An 11,311-nucleotide genomic window follows, 5' to 3' on the forward strand; every position below is an offset into this window, starting at 1 on the left:
TTTGTTACTTGTTTAAGAAACATTTAAGAGAGAAAAAAATATAATAGCGAAAAAGAGAATTTTAATAAATAAAAGGAGTCAAAAAAAAAAAAAAAGTTTGAGTAAAAGTAGGTTAAAAAGTGAAAATTGGATACGGAAATTCAGTTTGCGTCTAAAATGTCAAAGAAATTTAGTTTCAGTGTTACCAAAAAACGAAAATTGAGTTTCTGTGAGGCATCATTTAGCTTAAAGGATGGACAAATCTGTTTTTTATTATAAATTCGTGCAAAAAAAAAAATTGAGCTCTGAGGATCGGGCAATATCATGAGTCAACTCATACTAAAATCGGGTTTCCGAAAACTAAGTTTTCTCAGTCTTTTTGGTTTCAATCTTGCTCTATCTTTCTCTGATTCCGTTTTAATGATCCCTATGACCTTATTAACTTATAGTTTTTTATAATCAATGATTGTGGAATCGAGTTTTAAAAACTCTAAATCTTTTATTAGCTTGTTTTGTTTTTTTTTCTTTTCTACCTGGATTTCTCTTATACTTTCGTTGGTGCTCATTGATTCAATTGAAGCTTAATTTAATTTGTGTAGGTCTCCTGATTTTCTCAACATGTGGGGAATCCAGTGGTGAAGTTTCAGAATGCAATCTGCATTTGAAATACAAGCAGTGGTGTTAATGACAGTGGTGCCAACCGTCTTCTCTTACAAGATGGTCCAAAGTAGTAGAAATATATTCCTGAATCCCATTATAGGTAAACGAAATAGAATCTTAGATTATCCAGATCTGCATATTAATATTCATAATCAATCGCATCATCAAGATCTTCAATTAGATAGTCAACCAAAATTTCAAAATTTTTTACCTCTTAAACTGTTGCGGAATCAAAGGCTAGAATTAAGGGCGAAAAAGACTGCATGCAATTTTCCGGTTTTACTCCATATAATATATATCATTCCCATCAATGTCATATATCTTCCTCGAATTTCTTGCGGGATACTCGGATCGGAATAGTAATTCTTGGAAGGACTAATTTTCATATATATATATATACGGTTATGTATTCTCATAGTCAGACACTATCTCAAACGAACATCCTGTTGTTGATAGTGGTTTTTAGCTTAAGGCGAAAACTGTAAAAGTCTGTCTACCTGACCCGGCAACAGAAGTAGTAGACCTTGATATATCTATATTTCGCAAGGAATTTGGAGAATATATCAGAATCTGATGAGTGCCTATGTCTCTCTTCACATTATATTGAAACTCAAGCTCCTAGATGAATTGTTCACTAGTATAGATCCTAATGAGTATTTAAGCTCCTAGTTGCATTACTCATTAATGCCGGAGCCTGCCTAGTGGTTTCCTATGCTATGTTCTCAGCCGAACTCTCAATATTGACATGACATGACGATTAATGTTCACTCGCAACGGAGTAGCATAAATCTCCCGAAGTGTCAATATTGAGACCTGCATGAAAAAACTCGCATAGGAGACAACATCCTCTGACAAAGAGATCAGCGTGTTCATACACCTTTTAATTGAAAGTTAGCGCGATCGAACGCGTTTAAATTCCTTAAGGGAAATTTAGACTGTCCATATCAGTCTTAGAAAACGATCAAGGCCGCACGATTTGGCCACACAATTAAATAGGCCTAGTCTACTCCTAGCGGAACTAGGCGGGGACTCCACCTAGCACACTCTAACGTTATCGAACGCTAACCCCAAACATAGGTGATCGCGTTGTTGAAGAAGAGAACTCAAACGAGCTAAGACCGGCCAAAACGGTCTCAGAAACATCACGACCATCCAACTTAGCTAGCCTAGTTGGACGGCTTAGATCTTCCTTCGAATGATTAAAGAAGTGCTAACGTGTTCATCGTCGACCAACTCCACACTTGGTCGATCGACTTGCTCATAGCAAGACTAGAGCCCAAAGTAGGGTGAACGCTCTGTTTGAAAACCATAAGAACGCTTTGCGGCAACACACTACTGTCGCAAATCGATCATGACCACCCATCTTCGCCAGCCTAATCGAGTGACTTAGATCTAATTTTAGATGGCCCGGGAGATGTCAGCGTGCTCACGAGTGACCCGTCTTTGCACATGGGCGAACGGCTTGTTCAAATCAGCGCCTAACGTTTTGATTCGATTAGCCAAAAGAGGGTTGTCCGCACGGTTTCTAAAACCTAAATCGAACAAACGACGTTATGCAACTTCCGCAAATCAATCACGTTCGTCCATCTTTTCCATCTTAGTCGAACGACTTAGATTGGATTCTAGATGACCAATAGGGTGACGCTGTGATCACCGGCCACCCCTCTTCCGTGAGGAGCGATCGTCCAAGCCACAGCTTGCTCATGTGGCCTCCGAGCGATCACCCTGAAAAAGCGGGGGTCTAACAACCACACCCAATATTTCACTTAGAAATCTGTATGGACAAACTCTAATATACTTTCTAGAGAATCAACTAGACAGTCAGACTCAATCTAGATCAAAAGTATATCAAAGAGTTTATAATATACTCTAATATACTTTCTATAATCTGACTCAAGCAAACTCCGAGTCTCAATTTAAATAGCAGAGAGATAAACTTGGATGGTACCAAAGACCAATATCCAAGTATCAATCAATTTAAATCAACAACCAAAAGGTCGGATATTCTAATTGATTGATTCTAACGCACAACCTGTATTATTTCAATTATAAAGATAAACAATATAATGCGCAATAGAAATAACACAGACACCAGAATTTTGTTAACGAGGAAACCGTAAATGCAGAAAAACCCCGGAATCTAGTCCAGATTGAACACACACTGTATTAAGCCGCTACAGACACTAACCTACTACAAACTAACTTCGGTCTGGACTATAGTTGAACCCCAATCAATCTCACACTGATCCAAGGTACAGTTATGCTCCTTACGTCTCTGATCCCAGCAAGATACTACGCACTTGATTCCCTTAGCTGATCTCACCCACAACTAAGAGTTGCTTCAACCCAAAATCGAAGAATTTAATAAACAAGTCTGTATCACACAGAAAAGTCTATTGTAATAGATAAATCCGTCTCCCACGAATATACCTATGAGTTTTGTTCCGTCTTTTGATAAAATCAAGGTGAACATGAACCAATCGATAACCCGGGACTTATATTTCCGAAGAACAACCTAGAATTATCAATCACCTCACAATAAACTTAATCGACTAGTGAAACAAGTTATTGCAGAATCACAAACGATGAGACGAAGATGTTTGTGATTACTTTTTATCTTGCCTATCAGAGATAGAAATATCAAGCCAATTATTTCAATTATACTCGTACGATAGAAACACCAAGATCAGATCACACAGCTACGATAAAGTAGTATCGGTCCGGCTTCACAATCCCAATGAAGTCTTTAAGTCGTTAACCCGATTTGAGAAATGAAAACCAGAGGTTAAATGAGAATCGATCATAGCTACAACTAGTATCACACGTAAGGTGTAGGGATTAGGTTTCCCAGTTTCCAAAGCTCTCCCTTATATAGTATTTCAAATCAGGGTTTGCAATCAATGTTAGCTTAGTAACAAAGCATTCAATATTCAGCGTTAGATGAAAACCTGATTAAATTCAAGCTAATATTTATCAACCGTTAGATCGAAAACATAGCTTGTCATACAAAAATGAAATGCACGTTTCTAGGCTCGTGTAACCGTACCCAAACTTGTACATTGGTTGGTTCAACAATAGTTAACCAAATGGTTAGCTATATGATCACTTTCATATCAACCATATTATTCTTCACAATAACTAGTTTAAATGACTCAAATGAACTAGTTAGAGAGTTGTTCAATTGCTTAGATCTTATGTAACTTCACAAGACACAATCGAAGCAAAAACGATTTGATTCACTCGAATCGGTTCATGAACTTTATAGCCACGGTTTGCAAAAGCATTCCTTAATCAATATAAAGATGAGTTCAAGAACAATCGTTTTTAGACATAACCTACTCAAGTTCGCAAACTGGGTTCGCGACTTAAGTTTCCGGAAGGAGTTCACAAACTCCAGCAGAAATTCTAGGGTTTGAGAACTTAGTCAGTTCGCGACTGAGTTCGCAAACTGAGCTTGCTGAGTGAGTTTTCAAACTCCAGCAGATATTCTCGGATGAGAACTTCCGCCAGTTCGCGGACTGAGTTCGCAAACTGTGCAAACAATTCCGGTTCTCTTGATCAACAAATTTCGCAAACTTATGTTCAAGTAATAGGACTTATACATATATGTGTTTCCACAATAATGCTTATATCCATCAATGGTTATATAATCTAAATTCTCATTTCAATCATTGAAACATTCTCAGAGGACGTTATATAGTTGTTATTCACAAACCATTTTTCGTCAGAGCAATTCTCAAAGTGATTGAAACATATTATGAATTTCGTCACTAGGTAAAGATGAACTTGGTTAAAGCGAAAGCTTACCAACACATATTTCGAGAAATTGATAGGCGAGATAAACTCGGCTCGAATTATCAAATGTGTATAATCTAAGTCTATATAGCAAAACGACTTTTGTCTCAAGATAGGAGATAGAGTAGATAGACTTTTGAGTGATAGATAAGTTCAAGTCTCCACATACATTTTAGTTGATGAAGATCCATCGGTTCCTTAAGTAGTCCTTCGTCTTGTATGATGATTGCCATGGAGTTCTTGAGCTCAACGACACTTTCTATCCTAGTCCGATACCTTAAGCTATAGTAGACTAGAAATCAAGACTTTATAGTTTTGATCACTAACATTGACAAACATGCTTGAGATAGAAACACATGCGAGTTCGACCGAGCAATGCTCTAACAATCTCCCCCTTTGTCAATTTTAGTGGCAAAACTATTGTAGATGGGGAAAAATGGTTTGCTGGTTTTCTAGGAAAGTGGAGAGTCGAGCGTGCTGTCGAGACTCCTCAACCGAGCAAACTGCTGAACCTCACACAGATGCACTGCTAAAAAGGGGGTGCTTAGATTCGGGAAATCAATCTGTATGACTCCGGACTAAACCAAGACAATGGCCGTTCCAGAGTCAATTCGGCCGCAAAGAGGGAGATGAGTTGATCTGGAGGAGGGAAGTTGAGAGTTTTGTGGGATCAGTGATGATCAAGGATTGTGGGAGTGTTGAAGGTTTCTGCAATATTGTTGAACTGCTGAAGTTGAGTTATGTGAATAAGTTTATATCGAGTTGTTGACGGATAATGATGATAATCGATGATTGATCATCTTCCATGCCCTCGATTTAGACTTATTTATACTGCAAGAATGATGTACCACTGATCCCTGTAAGTGTGACGGTTTCTTGGGTGAAAGAGTGGTAAAGTGGGAGATCGTGGTAAAGTCAATTCCATGTCGTGCGGAGACTTGACTGATCGTGCACCCACTACTTCGCTAACTCCTTCAACCGTTTACACGACTTACGCACATTTCTCGTTGTGGATGAATCCACGTGCCGTAGACCGCCAGACCAAAACCCTAATTGATATCCTTGTGACGTGATTGATATTTCACGAATCGTGGAGTCTGCAAGGCAGACGTGTATTAGTTGGTCAGTTGTTGACTGATTTAGACTGTGAGTCTAGTTTTGTTGAATCGAGCATAAGTGGTGAATGGTAAGCGATTCATGGATTGAACATGTAGTTCTCTGAGATGTCAATGAATTACTGACTAGAGCGACTGAGAAAGTATTGCTCAACTCGACGAATTGCCGAATATTGAGAGTTTGTCGAGTAACTGAGCAAGTATTGCTCAATTCGACGAATTGCCGAATATCGAGAGTTTGTCGAGCAACTGAGCAAGTATTGCTCAATTCGACGAATTCGATAATTTTGGTGTGCAACTGAGCAAGTGTTGCTCAATTCAACAAAATACTGAATATTGGTAATTTGACGTGCAATTGAGCAAGTGTTTCTCAATTCGACAAACTACTGATGAATTACCGAATATTGATGGTTGGATCAATATTCGAGCAACTGAGCAAGTATTGCTCAATTCAAAGAATTATTTACTGGTGTCGTGACCCAATAAAATATTAATCAAAATATTGGTGAATTACCGAATATTATTAATTTGGATGTTGATTGCTGAATCAACATAATTTTGTGTTTGAACTTGCTCAGAATGGTGATTCGTGGAGCGTTTGTTCGAAATCCTAATTTTTGATCAATCCTTCAACAATTGGTGAATTGCTGAAAATTGGTAATGAGTGAAGAGGGACCGACCACATGGGATGATGAGCGTCCATGTGATGCCCAGTGCTCGAGTGAGCACGCACCAGGGTTCTCAGTTTGAGAGTTGGTGAAAAAACGATGATTAAATGCAGGTTTCATCATTTATTGAAATATTGCTGGATTCAGCATTAGGTGATAAAACCTAGGTATGAGAGATCAGGACCGACCAAGAGAGCATGGTACCGGATCTTGGTGGTCACGGGACCAGTTCTTGGTCATTTGGAGAATCCCCCAGTTGGTTGGAGAGAGTTCGGGCCCAGTATGAGCAATTGAGCAAATTAGGTCAGAATTATGAAAACGTGTGGGACCGGCCTTGTAAAATCCCTGGGAATGACCTTGGTAGGTCATGAAGGCATGTACGTGTTTCCTCGGTGTCCGTGTTTCCATATTGAGGATTTCAGTATTTTCTGATGTGCGTTCGAGCAATATCTTGAATTTTCAGAAGAGTTTCATCTTGACTGAGAATTCTCGATTTTTATTGGAATGAGCATGTATGCTCAATTCATCAATATTTTGAAAATATTAAAATAAAAGTATTTTAATATTTAAAATTGCCGTGAGAGGCTAGCCAGTCGTGTGACTATGTTGGCTTTTGGTTTTTCATGATTTGAGCAATATTTGAGAAAATATGGAGAAATCATGAATTTTTCTCAAACCCAGGAGTTTCATGAATTAAGAAAAATAATAATTATGCAAGATTAGGGATTGCAAGGTTTCAGACCGACCATGGCTAGGGAATGGCCGGCCGGCTAGGTTGCCCAGTCCCGCACACCTTTCCCTATTTTATTATTTTTCATGAATCCTTGAAGTTATGGAGAATCCTTGAAGTTATGGAGAATTCACGAGTTCTTGTTGAAACGGAGGAGTTTCGTGAGATTAGGGAATAATAATTATAAAAGTCTAAGGATTGTGAGGTGTGGGACTGGCCACGGCATGGCCGGCCGGTTAGGTTGCCCGGTCCCGCACACCTCTCCTTATTTTATAATATTATTTCGTGAATCCACGAAGTTATGGAGAATTCACGGGTTTTTGTTGAAACGGAGGAGTTTCGTGAGATTAGGGAATAATAATTATAAAAAGCTAAGGATTGTGAGGTGTGGGACCGGCCACGACTTAGGCATGGCCGTCCGGTTAGGTTGCCCGGTCCCGCACACCTCTCCTTATTTTATAATATTATTTCGTGAATCCACCAAGTTATGGAGAATTCACGAGTTTTGCAAAAACAAGGAAAGTTGCTAAAACCAAGGAGTTTTCGTGAGTTCACGAAATAACAAAAAATAAGGAAAATAATGGGAGAGGCACGACCGACCATGGTCGAATCCACGCCTCTTATTATTTTATTAATATTTATTGTCTTCTCCTGTTTTGCGAAGGATTCCTCATTATTTCATATTTTTGGACACTCGTTCGTGCATCCGGGTGCTCAGTCGTGCATCATTGTCGAGTACACTCGCACCATTTCTGTGGGGCTTACTCAGTGATGGTCCAGATGCCCGTTTATTGGGTATTTATTACTGATTTATGAAATTCAGTGGAGAATAATTCATGAAACTGAGTAATAAGATGAGTAGTTATTTATTATCAATCCATAAAATCAGCAGCGGATTGGACTATGGATTCAGAATAATAAAATGATAATTTCATCACCATCTCCTGGAATCGCAGATTTGACCATAAAATCGAAGTAATGAAATGAGCGGTGATATTAACATTCCATGGGACCGTGGTGATTCGACCATGAAATCGGAGTAATATCTATTACCATTTCATGAGATCAGTCGTGGATTCGATCATGAAATCGGAGTAATAAAATAAGTGGTGATATTACCATTTCATGAGATCAGTCGTGGATTCGATCATGAAATCGGAGTAACATCTATTACCATTTCATGAGATCAGGCGTGGATTCGATCATGAAATCAGAGTAATACATTTATCTATTACCATTTCGATCATGAAATAAGAGTAATGAGATAAGATAGATTATCTTCTAGGAATTCAGTGGTGAATATGACCTAGAATTTAATCTCTTGCGTATAGTCAGTAAATCAGCGAGTGTTGCTAATGTCCCGAAGACGTTTTGCCCTCTCAACATTTCATGTATGGAGGACCGCCTGAGTCTATACACGGGTCTCTCTACATAGTCAGGAACAGTGAGTATCACCGTCCTGAAGACGTTATTGCTCTCAATCTTACGGAGAACCGCCCAATTGTTCTTCTATGTAGAGGCTAATTCCTCTATGTAATCAGGGAACAATGAGTTTCACCTGCATCTTGAAGGCGTTAAGCTCTCAATCTTACGGAGAACCGCCCAATTACGTTATTCTACATAGAGGCTATGATGAAATGCCCGGTGTCGAACGCCCCGGAGAGGCCTTTCGAGCGACATATGCATCATACTTCGTAAAACACGAATCGTCACATGGATCCCTGAAGCCGTGTCAGAAACATGCAGTATCATGATTTTACGGTTTTGACCTTAGTTGGAAATCCACCATCTACAACTATTAATACATATGGAATACAAAAATGATAAATACATTTTTGAAGCTTCTATTCCACATGCCTAATCTTCAACATTACTCGAAATCTCCGTCACTTCCAAGTACTACAATGATCCCAAAGGTTGTAAGTTTAGCATCATCGTTGTTAAAAATCCGTATCTATAACAATGAGAAAACAGAGTTCTCGATCATTGATATACAGTGACATAGTATCATTACACAGTATCAAAGTTCACTTGTATCACAACTTTGACAACAATACTATGGTGATATGTATCATTCCCCCTTAGTCAATACTCCATCTCACATGGAAACCACTCCCCCTTACATAATGATCCGAAAACCATATGTATTTGTAGTGTGAATTACATATTAATTCTCCCACTTTTTTGTCAATAAAATTGGCAAAGGTACAAGAACGGGATCCTTATGAAATTTCCTAAAGAGACATTTCATGACTAAAAGAAAGTATATATCAACTTGTTCTTTAGATGCATGTTAGATCATTGCTCGGTCGAACTCACATGCGTTGCTATCTCAAGCATGTTTGTCAACGTTAGTGATAAAAACTATAAGTCTTGATTTCTAGTATATTATAGCTAAGTCTCAGACTAGGATAGAAAGTGTAGTTTAGCTCAAGGACTTCATGGCGATTCATCATACAAGAAGAAGAACTACTCAAGGAACCGGTGGAACTTCTCGACAAAAAGGTATGTGAAGACTTGAACTTGTCTGTCACTCAAAAGTCTATCTACTCTATCTCCTACTATTTGAGACAAGAAGTCGTATGCTATATATATAGACTTGATTATACACATTTTGTATTTCGAGCCGAGTATACCTCGCCTATCTATATCTCGAAATATGTGTTGGTAAGCGTTTCGATTCGATCAAGTTTATCTTTACCTAGTGACCAAAGTCATGATATATTTCAATCACTTTGAAAATTGCTTTGACGAGAAATGGTTTGTGAATAACAACTATATAACGTCCTCTAAGAATGTTTTAATGATTGAAATGAGAGTTTAGATTACATAACCAATGGTGGACATAAACATTGTTGTGGAAACACATTTATGTATAAGTCCTATTCCTTGAACCAAAGTTTGCGAGCTTTGTTGACCAAGAGAAACTGGAGAATGGTGTGAGCCAAGTCCGCGAACTGCCGAACTTCTCATCCCGAGAAATTCTGCTGGAGTTGACAAACTAGACTAGTCCGCGAACCCAGTCCGCGAACCGGCGGAAGGTCTTTGCCGAGATTTTCTGCTGGATTTTGTAAACTCTACCGGTTGCTTAAGTACGCGAACCTAGTCTGCGAACTTAAGAAGGTTATATATCTGAAGATGATTTCTGAACTTAAACTTATAAAGACTAAGTAATGCAGTTTGCAAACCATGGCTATAAAAGTTCATGAACCGATTCAAGTGAATCAAATCATCTTTGCTTCAATTGTGTCTTGTGTAGTACATAAGATTTCCTTGCAATTGAATAACTCTCTAACTAGTTCATTTGAGTCATTTGAAAGTTATGGTGAAGAGGAACATGGTTGATATGAGATGCTCATATGGCTAACCTTTTGGTTGACTATTATTGAACCAACAAGTGCATACATTTGGGTACGGTTAACAAACCTAGAAACGCGCATTTTCAAGTGTGTATAACAAGCTAAGTTTTCGATCTACCGGTTGAGAAATATTAGCTTGAATCTAAATCAGGTTTTCATCTAACAGTGGATATTGTTTGCTTTGTGACCAAGGAAAAACCCTGATTTGAAAGATTATATATAGGAGACATCTAGTATTATGCAAAAATAATCCAAAGGCCTTACGTGTGATACTAGTTTACGTGCTAGAGTCGATTATCCTTTAACCTCTGGTTTTATTTTCTCAAACCGGGTTAACGACTTAAAGACTTCATTGGGATTGTGAAGCCAGACCGATACTACTTTTGTCGTAGTTGTGTGATCTGATCTTGCATCTTCTATCGTACGAGTACAATCAGATTGATTGTCTTGAGATTGATATTTCCAATAGGCAAGATATAAAAAGTAATCACAAACGTCTTCGTCTCATCGTTTGTGATTCCACAACATCTTATTTCGCTACCATACGGTTAATATTGTTGTGAGGTGATTGATTTATCTAGGCTGTTCTTCGGGAATATAAGACCAGATTATCAATTGGTTCCTTTTCACCTTGATTATTATCAAAAGACGGAACAAAACCTTTAGGGTTTATCTGTGGGAGACAGATTGATCCTTTGATAGACTTGTCTGTGTGAGACAGATTTGTTTATTGTCAAAGCCTGCGATTTTGGGCCGTAGCAACTCTTAGTTGTGGGTGAGATCATCTAAGGGAATCAAGTGCACAGTATCCTGCTGGGATCAGAGGCGTAGGAGCATAATTGTACCTTGGATCAGTGGTAGATTGATTTGGGTTCAACTACAGTCCAGTCCGAAGTTATCTTGGAGTAGGCTAGTGTGTGTAGCGGCTTAATACAATGTGTGTTCAATCTGGACTAAGTCCCGGGGTTTTTCTGCATTTGCGATTTCCTCGTTAACAAAATTTCT

The sequence above is a fragment of the Papaver somniferum genome, chromosome 2 (genome assembly GCF_003573695.1).
Source record: "Papaver somniferum cultivar HN1 chromosome 2, ASM357369v1, whole genome shotgun sequence".
Classification (NCBI taxonomy): domain Eukaryota; kingdom Viridiplantae; phylum Streptophyta; class Magnoliopsida; order Ranunculales; family Papaveraceae; genus Papaver; species Papaver somniferum.